General features: G+C 40.5%; 1 long non-coding RNA gene across 4 annotated transcripts in view; it reads left to right on the top strand.

The window, feature by feature from the left end:
- LOC147601287 (uncharacterized) overlaps window positions 1-23,426 on the top strand; it is a 29,808-nt gene extending 6,382 nt beyond the window's left edge. For 2 of the 4 annotated variants that reach the window (XR_015258275.1, XR_015258274.1), the window contains one exon: window positions 22,583-23,426. This is a non-coding gene — a long non-coding RNA (uncharacterized LOC147601287). Of the gene's footprint in view, window positions 1-10,331; window positions 10,460-18,428; window positions 18,593-20,234; window positions 20,306-22,582 lie in introns of those variants that run through there. The other 2 variants (XR_015258276.1, XR_015258277.1) reach the window with 2 other exon arrangements.
- Window positions 23,427-23,910: the final 484 nt, after the last annotated feature.

The raw sequence follows: 23,910 nt of genomic DNA, 5'->3' as shown, positions 1-23,910 counted from the left end.
CATGTCTTGCCAGTTTGCTCCTTCTCTAGGTTAGGTAGCTAGAAGAGAAGAGTCTAGGTCCCTTTTTTTGGTCAATCTTGCGTCTCAATTGGATCTTCCAGTCATGGCTTCTCTGAGTGGGGGGGGAAAATGTCTAGTTATCTTTGTGACTGAAAGATGCTTCCTCAGAAAGGGTTTTAGAATGTCCTGACGAGTGTTTTGCAGTTAGGGTCTAAGCTGTTATTGCCATTAAGAAGCAATCCTGCTCCTCGCAGGTGTCTTTTTGCTGCTCCTACCCTGGCCCCTGTTCTGTCAACTAGCATTTATGCAGCAGCACAGTTAGGCAGATCAAGGAGGTAATCCGTCTGAAAACTAATCCAGCTGAAAGCGCAGCTGTTTTTCAAGCATGTGTGTGTTATCGCAGAGAAGTGTTGGAAGGGATGGCCCCTGTGTGGTGAAGGAAGCCTGCACACAGATTGGCTTACTGTGATCCTGGAAGCATGTCTTTAGCATTTCCCTGGGCCTTCGGGTAAGTCATCTTTTCATTAGGTATATTTAACTGGAATGCTCTCTGACATAGCTGCTCTGCTGTAGCATCTGTTTGGGCTGCTGATGAAGCACCACATGTTTCTTGATTGAGCTATCCATTTAAGCAGGTGGCGGGATGTACTTAAAAGTTGACCGACTCAGAATGACACTGAGTATAGACTTGAAGCTACGCAATGACTTTGAGTTAATTTCTCTTCTTTGCCGTGTGGTGGTGATGTTGGTTGTTGCCTTCAAGGAGCTTTGGACTTCTGCTGAGGGCAAGCAGCAGATAAGATGGCAAGGAATGTCTTGCAGGTTAGTACCTATGGATGACTTTCTCCAGTGCTGCATGGTTTTTTCAGTTATCCACATGGTGGGGAAGCTTTTGCTCCTATGTGTACTGCATTTTACATGCAAACATTCCTGTACCTCAATAGGGTCAGCTAATCAACAACAAAGTATTTTGCTAAGGATAATGGACAAAATATAACAGATTTTCAGGGTAGCATGCTGCAGGTATCTCCTTTTGAGTCTAGGTTATTCTAGAGGTAGAAGGTTTTCCTGTGCCATCTTTATCAGATCAGTCAAAGGCTTGGTTGCGAACTTTTTGTCTCCCCAATGAACCTGTTTCTATGGTGACATCTGAACTCTGCCCTCTTGTCCTCAGTAGGTCAGTTCTCTCATTCTCCAGACATACCGTTCTCAATGCCTTTCACTATGGCATTGCTGGTTGAAGCATAGTCTTTTGGTCTCTCTCCATCTTGAGACTCCCCAACATTGAGTAAAGGCTGTTTCATGTGGAATCTTGATTTGTTTCGCTTTCAGGGTGACAATCTTTGTAAGGAGTCTTGAATCTTTACTTGCCACTACCTTGGTAATCTGGAGATGATGGGTGTTTGCCAAGGTGAGTCGTGGAGTGGTAGGTTGCATCTCTGGAAGACTCAAGCATTTTGCAGTTGAAGGGAACTGAGTGCTTGCATTGCTTCCTTAGCAGAGTGCGTGGTATATGCCCTATAGGTGTGTGTTCTCTAGTCTTGACTATATGTCACCCAGCATTTGAACATAAATACCAAAAGATATATGACCTTTTCATTATGCAAAGGACATAAAAACAGGAATTCACCCAAATATACTGAAATAGAAAAACTGTCCTGTTTGTGGAAAATGCTCGCTCTCTCTTTCTCTCTCTCTCTCTCTCAGTTGCCTGTAAGTAATGTCTCGGGATCTCATCAGTTTTATGTTGACAAGCAGAGATGGAGAAGAGATCATCCATTCAGAAAAATGTGTGTGTAAATGAGATCAACAGCACTGTAAAATCCTGTCCACTGAAGATTGGTGATGAGCACCAGTGTGATCTAGGCCTTGAAGAAATTTATATAGTATAGGTAAATGCATATTCTCTGTAAGGACAGCTTACAAAACAACTGGCTTAAATATGTTAAAGTCTGTTTTTCCTCTTGTCCAGTACTACAAACTCAGATTTACTGAGTCACTGAAAATCTTACATCTTGTTCCTCAGCTTAAGTTTTTATGACTTTCTTCACAGCAAAGCAGAAAAGGAAAATTTAAAATCAAAATTATCATGTACTTTCAAGTCTCAGTTAGCTCAAGTGAGAAGGAAACCTTGAGTAAGACAAGACTAGTTTAATATTTTACAGAATTTTCCTATTAGGAATGGAATAAAGGGAAGTGATGTGTCTATGCTGTTTTGTGTATACGGGCTGACAGTCACAGCAAGCGCGTATTTGAGATAAGTAGTCCAGTTGTTGCTCTAGAAGTTTATAAATGTTCAACCTTTATTATTTGTTTTGTAATCTTCTTTTCTTAATAGCTGATCTTTGTCTTCCTTTTTTATCAAACTGGTGATCTTATTACTGTGTGTGATTAAATGGATGACTTTGTCTTGTAATGTTGCTTGGCAAAACCAGACACGTTTTGATGCGAGGTGGTTTTTTTTTTTTTAATTTACATCTGTGTAGATAGCATTACTTCCGTGAACCACTTTCAGTATGGACTAGCATAATATTTTTTCACAAGAAAAAATGGAGTTGGGCATTTTACTTCATTTTTTTTCAGTGATACGTGATGCAGAAAACATCTGAGAAGAAGGAAAAGCATAAAATAAAATTTTCTTTATATAAACTCTGGTCAAAGATGACATTAGTTGCAGTAGTCAATGTTGGGCAGTGCTGGGCTTTGCCAGCCCAGTGCTGGTATTTTGCATGGCTCTGAACGTGTTTGGGTAGGAGAGGTCCAACTATCACAATCGTAGGATTTCCACAGCCTGCATGAGCATCTTGACAGCTAACCACGTTCTGTTGCAAGACACTGTTGGACTATATATGCGTAATATTTCCACACTCAACCTGTGAGGTGTGGGAGAAAGAAGGTGGCAGTCTGATTTATGAGTCAAATTTCTTGGAGGTGTGGAAGAGTAGTCAGTGGAGGAACATAAAAAGATGAAGATTGGGGAATGGAATGTTTTGCGTTGGTTTTAATTAGAATCATCCTGTTCATCACTCATACCATGAGATAAAAGGGGAAAAATATCCATTACTATAGCACACTCAAAGAGGAAATATTTGTATTACAGTTAGTGAGTAATTCTAATTGACTTGACAAAGGTAATTGAATTGAAATACAGACCTTATTCCAAAAATATTTTCCTTATTGTAGTGTATGAGAGATATACAACTAGCATTATATTTATCCCTAATTTGTCTGCAATCTAATTACTTTTGTCTAAAAGTCATATTACTATTAATTCAGTATGAAACTTAGCAATTATTTCTGTTGGCCAAAAACTTAATAAAGCCCAATCAGTAAACCTTTCTCTCATGCACATAAGCTGCCTTGTGCCTCTCCCTGTAAAAAGGTGAAAAGATGACACTCGTGTTGTGGCCTGGAAGAGCGACTGTTGTAAAGCAGAGAAGAAAGTTGATCAATTACTTTGATAGCTCAGGGCTGAAGGTTGTTCTGGTTTTGGAGGGACTTTGTTCTTGCCAAGGAGGAACCAGCCATTGAACTTCTCAGCTCGTCTTCTGCTAGGTGTGGTGCTGTGACGTGACGAGAGGTTCATCCTACCCGTGACTGCAGCTGATCATGTAGCGTGACCTGTGCTCTAATCCCCCTTCCAGCATTGCAAACCAACTGAAAGGACCACTGCTGTTACTTCACACGTTGCTGTAAAATAGATTAGAATGTGATGCTTCTGGATTTGTTTAATTAGCTGGCAGTGTCTTTAAAATACTTTCTAGAATGTTTGGACTCTGATGTGAAACATGCATAATTTTTAAGGCTTAAACCCTACTAAATGAAGTGAAACAATCTGAGATCCCTCCACGTGTCAAGGGGAAAAGTCCTAAAAGGTTTAAATTCAGATCGTTCTACATTTTAAAACTTAATAAATATCAGGATAAGTGGGTACAAGTAACCCTTTTACCCCTCAATTGATACAAAAGACTTTTCTCACTTTACATGAATGTCTGTATATAGACTGTAGCTCCCTCTGAAGCAGTGTTTTTTTGGGTTTTGACTAAAAAACATGCAAAGAGATGTTCCGGAGTGAAGTACTTCTAATTACTATCAAGCTGCCAGATGTCTTACCTAAAAACAGTGGTGGAGAAAAGAAAATTCTTAATTTATTGCTTTCCTTTTCTAAAATCCATAGTAAGGCAGCTTTGACATTATTTCATTCAGGTCATCAAATTCATGTAAGCTATTGTACTACAATGTAAGACATACATCTTAGAATGAAAAGTGCAGGAAATTTGAATGATATGTGAACATAAATTTACTCATCTTTTATATAATGCCTTCTTGAGGTGCTGATGTTTTCAGTACATAAATTGTTCATAATGAATACTCATGCATAAACCATTTCAAAAGTAATTTTCTCAGGCCAAAGAATGACTAAAAAGTTACTCATTCAATCTGTATCCAAAAGGAGACTTATGGGATGTGAAATAAACTGATGTAACAGGCAAGAAGTTGGCGTGTATGAAAGAATCTGCCCTTTTACAGGTTCGATGCCCTAAAACAGAAGCTACAGGAGTGGTGTCGGCTGGTGCAGAGGCAAAATCATTATATTCCAATCATGTGCCCTTGAAGGAAAGGGAAAAAACAGCTTCGGACAAAGCAACAGCAGTCCAACAGGTAGTCATTTCTGCTGCAAGCAATGTGCAATCTTTTTTGTGCTATGTACTTCAGGGTGGATAATACTAATTATTGAAGATAAGGTATGTTTAAAGAATTTAATTAAAAATAAAGAAAATAATTTAGTTGATCTGTCAGACTGCTTCCAATGGTAGATTTTAAACAACTTGTCAAATATTTCTTGGCTGTTACAGCCTTGCGTAAGAGCTTTTCCTGGTTCATAAAGAAAATTAATGTGAAATCAATAATAGTATTTAAAAATTCACCAAACAATTCCCATCCAGAGAGAGTCTCACTTTCAGAGTGCCACTAATGCAACAGGCCGAGTGGGGAAAAAACACACAGACGTGACCTTAATGGTAAACAAAAGAGTGCAGATGGAAAATGCAGTGAAGAAAGATGTTCCCAGAAGCAACCAGGAAGAAGACCTGTCTGCTCCCCACCAAGAGCAAACCTCTGAACAGAGCCACTGTGGGCCTCAACTGGCAAAAGGCCTTTGCCTGAAGATGTAGCCTAGATGCTACACTGACATCCAGATGAAGAATACAAACTGGCATGAACAGCACAAAAAATTCACATAATGGTGAAAACACCAGCAGAAACACAGCAAAATAAGTTTCCTATTGCATGTTAAAACCATGTGACCTGCTGGACTGTGGACAATAAAGAGGAAATGTTTGCTACTTCAGGCTGCTTCATTCTACTGTCCCAGAAAACCTGGGGTCATTGTAGAAATGGGCAGAAACAAGCAATGTAATTAGAGTTGTTTGGTAGTTTATATTTTTAATAAAAGCACAAAGAGGAGCAATACAGTACATGGTGATCTTGCAGCTGTGTATGCATTTAGGCTAATTCTCAGATGAAGAAGATGCATTGTAGTTACAAGTTGTAGAGTTAATACAACTGTAATTACCTGCAGTTGCCACATTTGATCTCTGAAGATAAATAGGATTTGACAGTATCCCCTCTGCTCCCTCTTCCTCCCCGAAGTAATGCAGAACTGTTTTCCAGCCTCTTTGCACAGGGTTGTTCAGAGATAGCAGAAGGTAGCAGCAGCAGAGCAAGCCTGTGGAGCTTGGGATGTGGTGGTCTTTCCTGATTGCCTGAGCTGCTGCACCCAAGAGTGAGGTTCAGAGAGTTTGCTCAATATTGTCCTCTACAGACATCCATGCCCACGCAGTCTCAGTGGCATTCAAACAGATTTTAAAATATGCTACTTTATTAGTCAACAGTGATTTCTAGTTTTTGGGATTCATGTGTCTCACACTTCTCCAAGCTTTTCTCTTAACTTCAGAGTTAGAAAATTCTTTTTCTTTTTAGGTTAAAATTCAGATTCATGTAGAAGCACTTGATTCCAGAAGCTGCAGCTTCAACCAGCAGATAGGAGATTCATGATAAAATTGGCAGAATTGTACTGCTCTAAGCACTTTCGGAGACATATGCTGCTTTTCCTACTCCTGGAGGTAGTCCCACAGATGTCTCATGATTATTCACTTGAGTCGTGGCTGCAGAATTGAGTTTTTGGTGTTTTGGAGTCCCAGATTCCTACACTGCATACTTATGGTGTTTAAATTGCAAATCCTAATAGAAGACCTGCCTGTTTTTAAACATAGAGGATATGTTTTACCAAAACCCAATGTTTTGAATTTAAGCCAAGTTGCTTCTTGACTTACAAAAATGTTTGGTCAGAATGAGACCTCTCCAAGGACAAAGAGATGAAGAATGTAAAAACAAACTAGATGTGGCACATTGCTATTAAAAGTTTTGTGTTTGCTTTTGTTCCTTTTGTGGTTTTCATCGGTGATATTATTGTGGTGTTAGTCACTAGATGGTGCTCTCCCACATGGTCTTCTGCATTCCTCTTCCCAGGGTGTGAGTGGCCTAGGCTGTACGTTTTCAGCCAGAGTTTATTTTGGAAGGAAAGTATGGGAGTTACAAAGCTAGACAGCAACATCTCTCACCCGTTTGGAAAGGAGTGCGTTTTTAGAGTAAAGTTGCTCTAGGGAGCCTGGGTGTTATTTTTTTGGCAGAGATTTCTGAAATGAGAGGTTGCCTGTGTGCCATTTATGACCATCGCTGCTCCCTAGTTAACGCACTCTGTAAGAAACGTGGTAGTGCTAAGCCTGTGCTTACAAGCATTTTAACTCTGTGTTGCAAGGCTTTAATATCTAATTTATAAATACAATAATAGCTTTTTTTTTTCCCCAGGCATGCTTTTACTGTTAAAAAAAAATGAATTTATTAAATTTATTTGTATGCTGTACCATGAGCAGATGTTAGGCAACCTGAGAAAACTTAGAGTTTTCTTTCATTTGCTTTGCCTTTTCCAAATTGCATTTTAGATTAATTCCATCAGTTCTTTGTGTTTTTTTTTTAAATAGAAAAGGAAAACAAATTCTGTCCGCAACAGTCCTTTACAGAGTTCAAAATCTTGGCTATGTCCTGATAAGAGAGATTTAAAGATTCATTGAGAATGATCTGAAAATGGTAAACTTTTCTCAGTGCTTTCTCTAAATTTTCCACAAAGGTTCTGGAACATTTGAATCAACTGCCTCTAAGTCAGTTCAGTTTTCAGGCAAGGAAAGTTGTTTTCTTTTTCTTCACTTGTAGTATTTTTACGAGAAGTGAGGACAAGATCAGGCAGATGGAAGGGAAAAAAAGTGTGAAGGAATTGCAACATAAAAATCTTTAAAACTGCAATATTGGTTTGAAAAATGAAAGCATTAATTGTGTGACTTCTGTGCCTAAATTTCAGGAAGTTTTAAAAATGCCATTTCAATCTTTAAAAATGCCATTTCAGTCTTTAAAAATGCTGCATTTATTCAAAGCCCTCAAAGAGGACTGAGAATGAAAAATATTGATAAGCTCCACTAAGAGTTTTCATATGGAATCTATTTTCAGCCACATACCAGAAAATGTCTTTGTTATTTTTTTGAATAAGAGCCTAATCTTGGAATGACTTTTCATTTATCAGAGCCTTTTAAGTCTGCTATTGTGTTTCCAGTCAGATCCTTTCCACTCACTTCTTTTTTCCTGTGTCAGCCTCTTGTGAACTCACCATAGGGCAAAGTTCGCAGTTATTTTCCACAGGCACAAGGATTTCCCCTCTCAGGGGTGCACTTGGGCTTTATGCAGTTGGAAGCCAAGCACAAATTAATGCCAGCTCTAATCATTTGTGATAAAGTTTCTTGTGGTATGTTATATTTAATAGCAAAACCTACAATTTGCGATTTAACTTGTTAATGATTCAAAGGCCTTTGTTTCTTACGCTGTTTAGTCAGATGAAATGGCTTAGTGGTTTTTTGCATCAGCGGCATCGGCATTTTGCTCGCTGTTGCTGTTTTTATTAAATGTTGTGTTGGTGTTTTTACTAAGCTTCCCCCTTCAACAATAATTTAATAAGGTTAAAATATTGCTTTTTTTTTTAAAAAAAAAAGCAAGTTCTGGTATCTGCAGTTGAGAAGTTGGAAAACATGAGGGCAGTGTGCCAAAAAAAACCCAAAGAAAAATAATTTACTCCTCTTGAAATGTCACAATTTTTCCGGGTTTTTCGATTAAAGGTATTGCAGCATTTAGATTCTCTGAAATGTATCTATTTTAACTTGTCCCAGGGTGTTCAAGTTTATTTCCATGTATTTGATAGGCAAGAAACATCTGAAATTTTCTCAGGAGACTAAAAAAACACACAAAACCTGTTTGTCCTCCCCTGACTTACTGTTACTGATTTTATGACTCTTGGTAGCAACAAGGATTTGCAATTGTATCCTTGATCGAAATTTCCACCTCCCCATCCTCCTGCAGTGAGGATGTGCCGGTTGTCAGCCTGGCTGCCATCTCCCAGCCTCCTGCCGCTGGTGGGGCTTTTAATCGGCCTTGGAAAGCGCTTCCCGCTCCCTTCAGATGAAAGGCTGGTGTTCAGGCTGCAGTTCCCCTTATCAAACATGCTTTTGGGTTTCTCCCTGCATATTCATTGCCTTCAGCTGGAACTAAGGAGACCAATACCTGTTCGCCTGTGTCAAATGACTAGCAATAACAGGAGGGAACTGAGGATGCGTGGATCAAAAAAGAAACAAAGCTATTCTGGTTGACTGTACCATGGGCTCAAATTGCTCAGTAATGTTTTACCAGGTACCAATGTAAAACTTTAATCAGTCAGGTTGTTTAGGTAACCTGCGCTTCATATTAGAGGCCAATAAGTATCTATATCACAAAATGAAAGTGTGGGCAAGAAATCTGGGGATTTTGTGTGAGTTCTATTTTGAAAGACCCAGCCTTGTCAGAGTCAGGTCTCTGGAAAAATATCGTCAAGGTACCAGTGCAAATCAACTAGGGTTGGAGAGGCTGCTGCGAGTGCGGGCTGGCACTGGCAACCATCCAGCCCAGCGCCTCATTTTGGTTTTCCTTCTGACATTGACATGTGACCTTTGGCTGATTCTCTTTCCATCTCTCCATGCTCTGGTCTCCTCCTACCATTTGATTGCTTTGTCTTTTTAGAGTTGAGCTCCCGGGCAGGGTGAGGCTGTAAGCTCCATCTTATTAGGAGTACGTCGCACCACAGGGCTGATCTCGGTTAAGATCTCTAGGCACCTCTGCACTACCAGTAATTGTTACTATTAATAACAAAAACAACTAGTCGTAATAGAGTGTGGGAAGGGGACTAGCTTGGCATTATTCATGTCAAGTTTAAAGAGCAAAAGTTCCATTTGTGTTATTACCTGTTATCCTCTGGAGAACTGTAAGCATCTCCCTGAACAGGGATCTAGTTTCTGCCCTTACCCTATATAACCTCATCGGTTTCAAAACAAGAGTTAATGTCATTGGAGCAGATTGGCATGAAGTCAGGGGATTTTGTCCAAGGAATTCAGGTTGTCTTTACTTATTTTTGTAAGCACATGGCATCATAAGGGTCATGGAGATACCTGCCCCTACCAGCCTTTCTTCCCTGCTTTCTCAGGTCTGGTTTGTATCACCAGCCCTTTTGCCTATGCTGCTTTCTGTTCTGCTAAGTGGCAAACATCCTTTGAACATGGTAGCATCCTTCAGGTTAATTTATATTCCTCTTGCTGTGTCTAATCCAGACACAAGGGATAGTTGTGTGGTCAGGTCATTATCTGGGAACTTGGTCAAGTCTCCTCGTATTCTCAAGATTGGTTATAGATTAATAGTCCTCTCTGGTGCTGCTGTGGGTTAATTATTGTAATGGACTACTGGGTATGACTAGCATTTAGTTTTATGCTTTCCTCTTCATTTCCTGCAATGTTTTTATTTCCTGCTATTTTACATGAGAGTGCCTACTTCCATGACATCTTGAGTCTGGAAACCCTGAATTTAGGCTATCCTACTATTGTTGTCTTTGCACTTTGGAAATCCCTTTGTTCTTGGAAATTTCTGCATTTCAAGAAAAGGAATAAAATTCCCTCCAGTATGGAACTGCTTAGATTTCTTTGGTAGTCTTTTAGTGTATCAGTGAGTGCTTTGTTTCCTGGTAGGTACAACTCCTCTATAAATGTCTCCCTAAAATCCTTCAGGCTACCTCCTAAAGGAATGTGGAGTTAATATTGTTTATTGGATAGCCTGTGTGTAGTTCGTTCTCCTTTAAAAAAAATGCAATCAGTTGCTTTGCATCAATCCTCATAAGCTACAGTTAGAATCTTCTTTTGTTTTTACAGAGAAGGGTATGAACCCTGACCCCACCACTGCTTTGAAGTCTTCCCAGATAGACAAAGATGAAGCTTAAGGTATCAAAATGTCCTGGGAGGGATGTGACCCTGAAGTGAACATGGACCCGATGGGGCAGGCTTGTTGCACAGGGCTAGAGATGGGAGGGAGTGTGATTCTGCATGGAAGTCTGGCTGCTCTGGAGCCTCTATAATTGCAAAATGTAGCTGAAAGTTGGGGAGAAACCAGGAGGCTGTGCTGCGCAGTGTAAGATTTCCCAGTGTCATTGCAAGGGATTAGGAAACATGCTTTAACGTGGAAAGGGGTTTCTATCTTTGGAAACTGATACCCATGTGGATCTGAAAGAGAATGAGTTGAAGATTTTCACTGTGGTATTTTGATTCCAAGAGAGACAGTGGCCTTGATAAGCAGTACAGAAACAAGACTTACTGTGATTCTCAAGGGAAGTCTTTCAGCAGAAGAAACAGAAAGTATGGAAAGGCAAATTAGAGAATGCAGTATGAGAGAGGATTAATTCAGATCATATAGCAGATAAAGTTGTTCCTAAAGTACAAGAGACTCTTGTAGGAACATCCCCACATAAAAAGGAAGGGTTGGATGTCGTAACCAAACTACATCAATCTTCATGACATGGCACATCTGTGGGCATTTAAGCTCCTTGCCGTAGCACCTCTGTGACTGCACTCTCCTGTCATATAGATGTGTTCCAGACATAAAAATTGAAGACATAAACATTTCATCTTTATTGAAAAGTAGGCTAAATGAAAGATGTTCAAACCAACTTTTTTTCAGAGGGACAGAATTAATGAGAGAATGTCAGAGGTAAAGAAAAATCCTGAAATTTGCAATGAGAATATTTCAGGTGGAATGTTTCCTTCTGAACCTGAGAGAAAGACAAAGGAATGACACCAGCTGATTCCTTGTCAGATCAGCTGTCAGAATGAGCAGATAATACTTACTAAATGACATCCAAAATAGAGATCCTCCAGCTCAATCTGCACAGCCCCTAAAGAATAACCAAGGAAAAAATAATTTTGGAGTAGTTAAGCATTTGAGAGGTATTCAGTGACAAAATGCAAAATAGGAGAAAGCTCTCAGAGGTTACCTAGTACAAAACAGTTCTTTTGCCTTTTCTCTGATAAGGTTCCTTTCACTCTCCTGCCTCTTCCTTTCATTTTTTTTTTCTAATATGTATGCCAAGAACTCTGTTTCCAGTGAGTCAGTTCAGAGAGAGGTTGAGCAGATATCTAAGGGAGCAGCTTTTGGTGAATCAAGTAGGAACGTATAGGTAGAACTAGAAATGAGTGGCACAGGCTGAACGTGCCTGTGTAACTGAAAGGTTTTACTTATTCAGTCCCACAGATGCAGCATGGCAACAGGGATGTGACATATTGCTTATTTAGAGGGATGTGCCAGAATTTGTGAGGTGCAGATCAAGTCTTGTGAAAGAAAATCAGACCAACTGGAATCTTGTCTAATGTTTTTAATTAACTTAAAAGTCAGTCTCTTATTTCTAGAAAGGAGTACTTCAGGCAATAGAGGCATTTGGATACAAAACCATCTTCCAAATCATTTGGAATTCACTCTGATAAGAGTGATTTTTGACTGAGCTTTATTTCTAGCTAAATTTTAAAGCAAGATGCCAGGCATTACCAACCTGTATGAACTGAAAATAAAGATGAAAATCCTACTGGTTTCCAATAGCTACATAGCTATATATTGTACCTTCGATGTACAATATCCAAGCATCTTAGTTTTTAATGTCTGTAGCCTCAAAACTTCCATACAACTAAAATTGGTTTGAAAGGTCAAAAACAGCTTCTTAAAAACCACTCAGAATGTGAGAGCCCATTCCTAAGAAGAGTTTGCATACATATAACAGGAGAAGATATATTGCAATATACTGGTTTTTTTCTGATTTTTTTTAATTTGTGAAATATATCTTTCCCAGGCATATAACCAGCAGCAAACCAAGTATAAAATTCACATAATAAGCTGATAAAAAGCTGAACATCTTCCATGACCCTTCAATCTGCCAGTTCTTATATTTTTCACCCACTTGTGCTGTTCTCAATACATCTTTTTTTTTGCCTAGGGAAAGATGCAGATTTATAATGTACTAAGAAAGCAAAAAGTCTCAATCCTAGCCACATTAAGGTGAAAGTTTCAAGTAGAAGGATCATCTCCCAGCACATCCTTATCCATCCATGTTTATTTTAGTCCAGTCTACTCAGATTTTATGTATTTTTAGATTATCATCACCATCATCATAGTATTTGAGCATTACCTCCTACAGCCCACATATGGAAAGAAATACTCTTGTATATCGCTGGTAGGTATTCAGGAACAAATGGGAGACGAAGAGGAATAAGCCTGAATGGCTAGTGACATCTTTAATGCTTGCAAGCATTTGCTCAAGATGCATCAAATTCTGATCTTGCATCAGCAAGGTGCACACTTTGAGTACTGCGGAATGATAAATGAGGAGAAAAATGCACACAGGTTTTCAGTCACCCTAAAGCTATAGTGGAAACTTCTAGCTGATCTTACATGCTATCATGGGATGGCTGTGGGCAGAGTCAGGGAGGAAGAAGGGCAGATTATGTGATACAAACCCCATTCACTTATGTGTTTAATAAAGTAGGTACAAGGAGCATCTGTGCCTTGACTGCAGAAATGCTTCTGAAGCAGCTATGAGGATGCTCAGCAGCAGGGGTGGGACTCTGCTCAGTCCTACTCACAGAATGGACCAAATGGAAAAGTTATGTCCAGTTAGGATGAGAGAGAGAGATGTAAAGTACAAATCCAAAGGAACTTCTATTGTTTGGAATAATTTTTCAGCTTGCATGCTATTGTCATGCAAATATTGGAGCGAATATATTCTGCTTTTTTAATAGGCTGCACAGGTCTGCGAAAGAAGCAGACCTATCCAGTCATTTGCTTAATGAAAACTGAAAAAAAAGATGAGGTTGGGCTCTGTAATGCCATGCTGACAAGCGATATAATATTCTTATTCGTCTTTTAATCCTCTTCTTTCAGATGTCTAATTTGGTGCTTCCCCTATTAACTTTCTCATTTCTTCCTGTGCAGTACATCAGAGGCCACGGTACATCTTGTCATAATATTTCCAGTTTATAAAAGGGCAGGGGGAGCAGAAAGTAGCTACAAGATAGTTCTGAATCTTTCATCTTCGTTTCTAAATCATTTAATTTCTTTAAAGTACACACTATCTTTCTTTCTTGCCACCAGAAACAAGAACTTATTTGAATGTCAAACAGGACCTTAATGAATCCCACAAGATAATCATAGCAGCAGCTGTCCAAGTTAGTTTCTATAAATAATTCTATATGATCTTTACTTAAGTTTTTAAGTGCTAACTCAAAAGTCTGTCTTTTTCTTCCTCTCACGCACCCATTTGAAACCAGGGATGCTAATTTACTAGTCAAGGCCTTTAAGTGCTTCACCTTAGGCTCAGATTGGGATACTGAACACTGAGCTTCTCAAATGTGCCACCTGAAATGAAGCAGGTCACCTCAAGGAGTGAGGCAGTCCTGTGTAGCCAATATTGCAATCATGAAGTTGTTGATACAAAGACTTAGAAGTGTCTTGAAATAGCATTAGTTGCCATTCAGCAAAGGTTGGCACCTCTAGAATGGTGGTTACTAAATAATCTTACGCTTTACTAATTTGGTTCAACGGAGTATGTGTCTTAAGGGTTTATTACCTTCCCCTAAGGAAGCTCTGAGCACATACAGTGTTTTTCCTGTACTCTACCCTTTAAAAGTCTCTCATACAAAGAAGGGCAAATGACAGTAAATTGAAGTTTTATTGCCTTGTCTTCTAACATCTGTGTGCTCTATGCATCAGTAGCAGATGCTTATGTCTTCCTTTTGGGCATAGAAGAAGTCTGAGGGTATTCTAAATTTGAATCACTTTATTCACAGATACATACCAGTCCCAAAATGAGGATGTGCAGCCAACATGCAAGGCAGTTCCTTCATGTAAGAATCCTAGCCCAACATCTCTGTCTGGTTCCCAAGAGACAGCTCTTAACACCAGAATTGATTTAACAAGAGTCAAGGCAGACAGCCAATTTTCAGGCTCTTTACATTGCCTCCTCTTCTTCTGAGTCTGCCAAGGCACAAAGTCCTTGCATAACCCAAACACTGAACAGCAAGACAGCAGGTCTCTCTAAGAGACAAAAACCTGCTTGCACGCTGTAAAGGTAGTGTTAGAAGATTTTTGTAGTGATGCTAGGTGATGATGCTTCCCATAACGATATGCTTGCTTAGCTGTTAACAGAAAAGGTAACTGCAAAGCTTTAGAGCTTCACTTTCAACCAACATTTCTGCAGTTGGGTTCTTATCTGAATTATTTGTGTCTGCAAAGCAAGGATGAGAATCAGCTTTCTCATAGTACATTGATACTTTTTCCATTTATCTTTAAAAAGTTTTCAGTGTATTTAGTGACAGCCTTGTTCTCAACGGTTTTCATTCCCAGCCTGATTGGTTGCACTGACAGTGACATTTTCACTTCATGAACGTCATTTTTCTTCCATCACTTATTATAGCTTCATGCTGCTGTCTTGTAGGGCATCCCTCAAGAGTACTGTGTTTCACACATGCTTTTCTCAGAAGAAAAGAAGGATTTTTTTTTTAATAGCTCAGAGCTGGCTGTCTCTAGTTCTACTGCACCTTTTCCTTTCAATTGTTTCAGATTTGCAAGTAAGATGCCACTAGTAACATAGGAAGGCTGCAGTCACTTCCAGCCTGTTCTTAGCACTGCCTACAGACTGATGCAAATTGGCACATTTAAAGCCCAGGCAGACAGCAGCTGTGTAATCCAGTGGCATTTCCTTCTAAAATTTTCTGCACAGAAGAGGAGCTTGAAAGGAACATGAAATGAAGTAACAGTTTGGGGAGAAATCCAGTTCCAACCCCAGAGGCAATACTACACTAAGCAATAAATCTTCTTGTCTGTATCTACAGAAAGAATAAGGCACTCCTGACTTGCTCGTTCTGTCTGTACATCCAGGCAGGTGCCTGCAGACCTGCTTCCCCCCTCATCTCTGTCAGGGACTTGTTTGACCATGCTGCGATTCCCTGTCAGCGTATGCTCCAGGTTTTCTTTTCCATGGAAACCAGGACACTGTCGAGGAAGGAGGATGGGAGAGATGCTGTGAAGCTTATTTCAACCTGACATTGCTTTAGGACATGAGCAGAAAACAACACCAGAGCCAGACACAGCTCTCCTTTTTTTTTTTAGCTTGCTAGGTATCCGATAGTTTCAGGCAGTCAGACAGTGTCTGATGTGAAAAACAAGCTCAAAAAATCTTGAAGCATCCAATTCATACAGAAAAGTACCTACTGAGCTGAGGGGAAATAGACACTTAAAACTAGTTGCTGTTGCAAAGTCACAGACAGTTACATAGCTTCCAGGTAGCGATGCCTCCCCTCTAATTCCAGCACAATCTGTCACTTAGCTTTGAAAAAGGCAGAGAGAACAACAGTCACTCAGTAGCAGAAAACATTGGTATCTATTGTGCCGGCACATCAGTATTTGAAGGATGATTTCTGCGTTATTTCATTCCTGAGATCCCAGTGGGGTTGGGTTTTTTTGACTATTCCTTTTCAGTAAGAATAGGCCTGCTTCTAAATTTCTTATTAAAACCATGTTTTTGATCAAAAACGCAGTTTCTGCCACATGATCAACTCTAACACAGTAACAATTCTTTTACTGGGAGATGTTAAAATATGGCTTACTTTTAGGGTTGCCTAACCTAAGTTTCCTGTCCTTCAGTGCATGGAGCTAACCCAAAATACGGAAGTCTCTTCTAACACAAAATATGGAGTCGCTTCCCCGTGAGGCCAGTGGGGAGCTGCTCCCACTGCCCTCCAGTTTCCCTGTCCCAACTACGACTCCAGTAGCAAAATGTAATTTCTGGCTGGACTGAGGCAAGGAGCCTGAGGTATGTGGCATGTGGTGGTGACATTTTAGGAGAAGGAGTCCAACGTGAGAGGCCAGACCAGAGAGGAGATACAGAAACCCAAGTTGCAGCTTTCAGGGCACACGGTTTCCCTGTGCAGTGAGATTAAATTTAACTTTGAGCTGTCTCCAAACAAAAGGCTCGAGGATTTTTCTTTCCCACCTCCCTTTTACATCACACAAGTATTCTTCTCTTTTATCTTTAGGCTTTCTGTTCCTCTACCCAGCTACAGTCTGTTCTGCTTCTGGGAAAATTTGGGGAAAGGAACTGCAAATGGAAAATACGTCCCCTTGTTTCTATCCACCTCTTCCCCCACGCACTTTGGTAAAAAAAAAAAAAAATGCAGATCTTGTATTTCTTTTTCTTTAAGCCCAGATTGCTTCTCTTAATGCTTTCTCTAGTGATTTCGGCTATACTTTTTTTGTCCATGAAGAAGTAAACCACTTCACACTTTAAAACCACAAATTGTTACTTCCATTTTGTAAAAAAGGCTGGGCTCTTTCCAGGTTTAGAAATACACTCAAATCTGCCAAGTTTTGTCAAACATTACCTTCCTGTAACAAGAAGTATTCTCACTTTTTGGATTAAAGAGAAAGAAGAAAAGCAACCATTCAAACGCCTTCTATAAGATGGAAGGTTCTGTTTTCTTGGGTGCAGACATGGGGGAGGAGGAATATGGAAAGACAGAATAAAAAAGAAAAAAGCTGACAGAAATACCCATCTGAGGGCCAATCTGAGTTTATAATTGGTATCAGATTCTGCCAGTCTGACTCGTGTGGTGCAATCCCTATTGATTTCTGGAGATTCCTCACAGGGTAAGCTAATGTTTAACGTAAATAAGTGTTACCAAATCTTGTCCTTGAGAAGAAGGGGTCATGAATGAGGGGTATAAATTCAACAGCTGTATTCCTCACCAGAAAGCCTGCTTGATTCAGGATTAATTAACTGATTCCTTTTAGTGGAAGTGTTGTGGAAGAGCATGATCGTTACCATTTTAATTAATTCTAATATGATGTATTTCCGCTCCTTCTCCACCAAGTCTTACAGAGAGTGACCTGGTGAAGGAGGATGACAAGTCTTTGCAAAATTATCTCAAATTCTGCCAGGTACTTGTAGTTTAAATTGTATAGCAGTGCAAGATCAGACACAATGTGAAAGGCAATAATGCGCACTTTCTTTATTCTAGACTATTTTCTAAGCTTGCATGATACAAAACCTGATAATTACTGGGCAGCTCGCTCACTTTTCATGTCAGCCTTTGCTACCTAGTCTACTCCAACATGTGGGAAAGAAATATTGATCTGAATTCTGCCATGGTGCCATGCATCTTAATAACACTCTGGAGTGATTGGCACAGAATCTGAATTCTGGGGTTGGATCCAGTCTCACTGCCAGGAGACAGAGAGGGACTACAGCTATGGTTTCTGAAGGGATCTGGCTACTCTGTCTATATATTCTTTCCGTGTGTCTCACAGTGCTTGAAGATGCTAATTTGTTCACATTTTCCTCTGTTCATTAATGTATTCCATCCTTAAAAATTCAGCTTTTTAAAATAGTAATGTGTATTGTCTGCGTGAAAGATTAATCACAAGGAGCTGCTTCAGGTAGAAAAGCTTTTCTGGAGACGTGGAGACGTTCCGCATGTTGTCAGCTAGTCACTCTGAATGGCAATTTCCACTTAGGTCCCTTAGCTTTTGGAAGTGACATTTAGTCTGAAATGTGCCAGCCATGCAATCTACCTAGCCCTGCAAAGTGCAAACATTAACATAAATGCATATTAAGATACTGTGTGTTATCTCCTTAACTGAAATAAAAAGTGGATGTTCCAGTGGAGGCAAGCAAATAGTGTTGATTTACACTGGGTTGAGGATTTGGCCCATTATTGCTTCTTTATACACTTTTTTAGAGGAGCCACAAACTAGGTAGTTAAAGCTTTTCCTGGAACATGGCAAATAATTGTGTGTTGAGGCTGACTAGTAGTAATGTTGGGGAATCTTTCTCAGAAATTGTTCTGCTGGATAGCCAATTCCTCAGGTAAGATCTTATTTAGTTCGATCCTCCATCCTCAGCCTGCTCCTCAGGTACCTCCTCCTTCTCCCAGCAATCTCATCTGAGCAGATTTTGAAGAACAGCTCTGGTGATCCAGGGTATCTGTGTGTCTGACCAGTCTGTCTTTCGAAGGATGTCCCGGACCAGCGTGCATCCATGCTGTGCCGAGCAGAGGCCCTGGCTGCACCTGACTCCCAGTGTGCCTGTATGGAAGAGGTACAGAAGTCACTCCAATACTTTCTGAAAAACTCTGGTGTTACTGCACAAATGCAAAGCAATGACAATGCATGTGAAATAACGCCAAGGCCTCCAGAAAATGTCGAGCTTTCTGGTCAAGGCTGACGTACCTGCCATGCCCCCACAGCGCGCTGGGGTAAGGGCCACGTGCTGAGAGTCCTGTGCGCTGTGGTTGCCCCAGCAGCTGCTGAGTGGCTCCTGCAGCACTGCTGATGGTATCATTCTGGTGGTTGCATTTGTTTAAAAAGGTAATTTTGTTCTTCGTGTAATTGGATCACAGTTTTCTTGGGTGTTTTTGCCTCTCTAATAAGTATGCTGTGAGTACATCTGCAAGCATTCATACGTTGAGATAAAATTACTGGTAGTGATCATCTCCCCCTGTGCTGCTGCTACCTCCAGTGAGTGCTCGTGTGCCTGAATGCCCCTGCTCAGACACAGATGCCTGCGCACAGCACCTGATCCTGCTGCTTAATTATTTTTAGCCCAGTTCCTTGAGTTGTTCTGCTTCCTGCTGATGAATGGAAAACTGGAGTAGTGCTGTTTCATTTCGTCAGCCTCTCAAGTGTAGAAATTATGGTAAATTTGAGAACAATTGAGATTAGATTGATAGTTACACCTCCTCCTTTAACTAGCCAACCACAGGATCTGTGGAGACAAGGGAGGGGAATAAGATTTTACCATGGCGAGAATGCTGGAGGTTCTTTCTTGTCTATTCTTTCTTGTCCGTCTGTTCTGACTGAGAGTGAACCCTTTGGTGACGTGTGTTTTATTTACAACTGCCCTGACTGTGCCACATCAATGGTTTCCCTGACCTTGGTTCAATGATTATGCAACAGAGCATTGTAAATTATCTTGTCACCAGAATCTCCATTTAGGCAAGTATAATCGCTTCCTTGTAAGAACCCAGGCCTGGTGTACAGAAACAAAAAATCTACTGCATAATAATGAGAGCAACGTGCTATTGGAGATTAAAAAGCCCCTCTGCCATATGGAAAACTACCACATACGGGTGCTTGGAACCTGAAGATCATTAATTTGTGCTAAGTGCTTAGCAATCCTCAGCAAAAAAAAAAAAGTGATAAAGTGTAAAATATTATTTTTAGCTGCATTATGAAATGCAGCATGCCCCGTCCTTTATTTAACGCGGTATTGAGTCTCTCTGTGCCTCGCTGCAGTGACACTTGGCAGTGCTGCGATCACTACTTGGCAATGCTTCTGCAGGCTCCATATTGCAGGGAGCCTTCCTCGCCTTATTGGCTCTCTGATCAATGTGACTTGCAGCCTATTTTTTCTACACCCATGGTAATAAAACATGTAATGCTAGTTCCTTGCAGTGCGTCAGGGGAGTGAAGTGGAGCAATTGCTTTCTGCTTGCTACAAGAAAATCATATTATGGAGATGAGGAATCAAATGGCCGTGTGTTTGCAGGTGTGTGTGCGCACACGTGTGCATACTGATTCCTTCAAGGATATGTATCCTTGCTTGGCTTTGCTAGCTGGTCTGCAGGAGATGTGAAAGGGATTGGCTATGATAGCGACGGTGGTGTCCAGCAAGCTATAATCAATTTAAGATGTAGCGTATTTGCTAATGCCAAATCTGTCCTCGTATTTGTTTCACTTAGCTGAGAATTACACTTTCCCTTCTTGTATCTCAGAATGATGGAAAATGTCCCTCCTAGAAAACAGCCCTTCGGTATGTCTCTAGACCAACTCATCAGCAACTTTCCATTTCTCTCTCCAAAACCCTGAATGTAAAACCTTGGGCTGCTAAGTTATTATTACTATATATGGGGGAATCACACTGTCTTGTTCTTACTCCACAGATTTTACAATTAGTCCTCAAGCACAGTACTTTCTCCTCTCCCTCTCCATAGTAACAGGGGAACTGTTATTTTGGTATATTTGTAGGAATGTAGTTAGTATTCACTGAATAAACTCAGAAAGCAGTATTTCACATAGAATAATTATGAATATGTATTTACTTGAATAAGCTGTTGATTTTGCATGAATTCTGCACACTGTTTCTTAGGCAAATATGCTAATGATTTATGTGTGAAAATTTACTTTATTTTGGGCTTGTCAGACTAACTAACATAGTGATCCAAATCCAGAAAATTATTTCCTTACCCCTAAAGAACCATAACAATTATAGGAATATTTCAGGGAAGTTGAGTACTAATACATCAAACCCTTCTCTATGGATATGATGAATATGCAGTAATATTTTCAAACAAAATTTATTTTGCCATTGTCTTGTGGCACTGGTATTCAGTCAAGTTCCCATAGCTATATTAGCTGCACCAGGAAACCAATTTCATTAGGATCCTTTCATGTGGTCTCTATGACAAACACTGTGGACAGTGATGCCAATGGGCAGCAAAATGGGCAGTGACAGTGGGAAATGGCCATCTCAGCAGCCAATGAGGACCAGTGGATGTAACTCACCTGAACTTTAACAAGGCTTTTGACGGTCTCCAGTGCTGAGCTGGAGCCATGAGGATGGAGCTGGAGAATAGGCTGAATGGAAAATTCACTGGACCACAGGGCTCAAAGAATAACATGCAGCAGGTCAAAGTTGAAGTAGTGGGGTTCCTCAGGAGTCACCACTGGGCCTGATGCTATTTAATGTCTTCATTAAGCCTGGACAATAGAAGAGGAAGGACCTCCACCAAGTTCACTGATGACCTGAAATTGGGGGAACAGTCAATACACTGAAGGGCACGGCATTGAAGAGAGATCTCAACAGGCTAGAGAAATGAGTTGACAGGAACTTCATGAGATTCAACAAAGACAAATGCAAAGTCCTGCGCCTACTAAGGAATAATGCCCTGCAACAGCACAGACTGGGGTCCAGCTGGCTAGAAAACAGCTTTGAAGGGAAAGCCAAGGGGTTCTGGTAGACAGGAAGTTGAGCAGGAATCAGCAGTGTGGCCTCGTGGCCCAGAAGGCCAGTAGCATACTGGCTTTATTAGCAAGAGTGCAGCCAGCAGCTCAGGGGAAGTCATTACTCCCTCCTACTCAGCACAGACACGGTAAGACCATGTCTGCAGGGCTGTGGCCAATTTTGGGCTCTCCACTACAAGGAAGACATGGACATTTTTACTATGAGGGTGGTGAGACACTAGAACAAGTTGCCTGGAGAAATTGTGGATGCCCCATCCCTGGAAGTGTTCAAGGCCAGGTTGGATAAGGCTTTGAGCAACCTGATCTAGTGGAAGGTATCCCTGCCCATGGCAGTGGGGTTGGAACTATGTGATCTTTAAGGTCCCTTCCAACCCAAACCATTCGATGATTCCATGATTTCATACTGAAGCAAGTTCAGCAACAGCCACCAGGATGCTCAGGGAACTGGAGCGTATGGTGTGCAAGGACAGGTTGAGAAAGCTGGTTGTTCATCCTGGAGAAGAGATGGCTAAGGTGGTATCTTATTGCTCTCTGTAACTACCTAATAAGTGGTAGTTGGAGCCAGACTCTTCTTGAGGGTGCACAGCAAAATGGTAAGGGGCAGTGAATACTAGCTGCAGCAAGATAAATCTCAATTAGACATAAGGAGAAGAGCTTCACAGTGAAGATGATCAAGCACTAGAACAGATGCTCAGAGAGGCTGTAGACTCTCCATGCTTGAATGTGTTCAAAACCTACCTGGATAAGGCACTGAGTAACCTCAACTCACTTCAAAGATGACCCTATTTTGAGCGGGGGTATGGGCCAGAGACATGAAAGTTCCCTTCCATTTTATTTTATAATGAGTTTATGGTAAACATTTGTAGTGAATTTTGCACTTGGAAAAGTACTCCTTTTATCTGTATTTTTGATATCTTTCATGTCACAGTAAATTCCACCAGGAAGGCATCTAAAAAATGGGAGTTTTGCCAAAGAAATGAGTGCTGAGACTAATTTGTATCATGACAGTCTGGCTATGAATTTGTAATCGTACCACTCTAAAAACTGACTGGTTCCATACCTACAGATCTCTGTAACTGAACATTAATCACCTGCTTCTAGGGATGAAAACCTTCTGATGCGTTAATCTACAAGCTGGTGGTGGATGCAGCCTCTGCCCCTCGCTGGCCAGCCACACATGCAGGCTCTGTGTTTCCAGCTGCCTGACTGCACTGAGTGGGCTACGCAGCCCCACGTAGGTATGATGACATGTGACTGCTCTTCAACGCAACTGTCAGAGTCAAACAGACAACTGAAGTGTCTCCCACATATGGAGAAGTATGCAGAGAGGTTCCAAGCTGACCTGAATTTGAGTCAATGAGATTTGTGCAATTGATATCAATGACAGCAAGATTTCATAGTGCCCTTCCCTTAAACGTGTGCATACAAACCCTCGAGGCAGCATTTAATGCAAAAATAAGCTAGTAAGCAGATTTACACAAAAACACTAATTGCTTTTTGTGGTTTTATTTTTCGAAATGTGAATCGGACATTGCTTGCAAACTGAATTTAATAGTTCATACCTGATGATGAACCAGAAACAACCGTTTTAATCTGAGTTTGTATATGGAGGAGTATGCTTTGCACTTTGCTTGGGCATTTCAGTGTCAGAGTGTCTGTTCTTCTAGTTTTGTGACTGATATGCTCAATGAGGTATGCACAGAAAAGTCCTCCAAACTGCTTAAGAAGGTTTCTGAAGCCCCTAAAGAGTATTTTAATTTCTGCATGTTTGAAAAATAAATGGATAAGAAGACTTAAACTTTGAGGTAGCTACAAGGTACAAGATTTTTCAGCATTGCTCTACTAATGTAACTGATTGAGTACAAGATGTGTTGCTTGCCATTTCCCGGAATAAACAAATGAGCTGTTGAGTCTTAATGCACTGTTCCAATTATGGTTATAAAATACTGAATCAAGTCTTTCTTTAAAAAAAAAAACCCACTTGGAACTAAACAGTTCAACAGAATTAATAATGATTCCAGATGGGCCTGTGTTTGGCAGTAAGAAGTGTGTGAAAGGAAACATTTTCAACCAGAAGTTTGAATGATTTATAAAAGTTCTTGAGAGATTTTTCACTAGTAAAGATGCCCTTTCAGCCTCTGCACATTTGGAGCTAACAAAGGAAGTGACACTCACTGAGTGAAAATCTTGGCATTGGTGAAAAACACACATATGTTCACGGGCAGAAGTGCCTGAAATAGTACAATTAAAAGCCCTGGCAAAGCCAGGTTCTCAACACACTCTCTGTGCCTTATTTCCCTGTCAGTAAACGAGGAAGAGTAGCAGTTCCTCACCTTGAAAAGGCACTGAAAATAGGAAATATTTTGTGATTGTGGGGTAGATAGATATCGTGGT

This window comes from Chlamydotis macqueenii, chromosome 3 (assembly GCF_036417535.1).
Source record: "Chlamydotis macqueenii isolate bChlMac1 chromosome 3, bChlMac1.mat, whole genome shotgun sequence".
In the NCBI taxonomy this organism is placed as follows: domain Eukaryota; kingdom Metazoa; phylum Chordata; class Aves; order Otidiformes; family Otididae; genus Chlamydotis; species Chlamydotis macqueenii.
The sequence above is the reverse complement of the archived record's forward strand: the minus strand, read 5'-3'. Positions and strand labels throughout refer to the sequence as shown.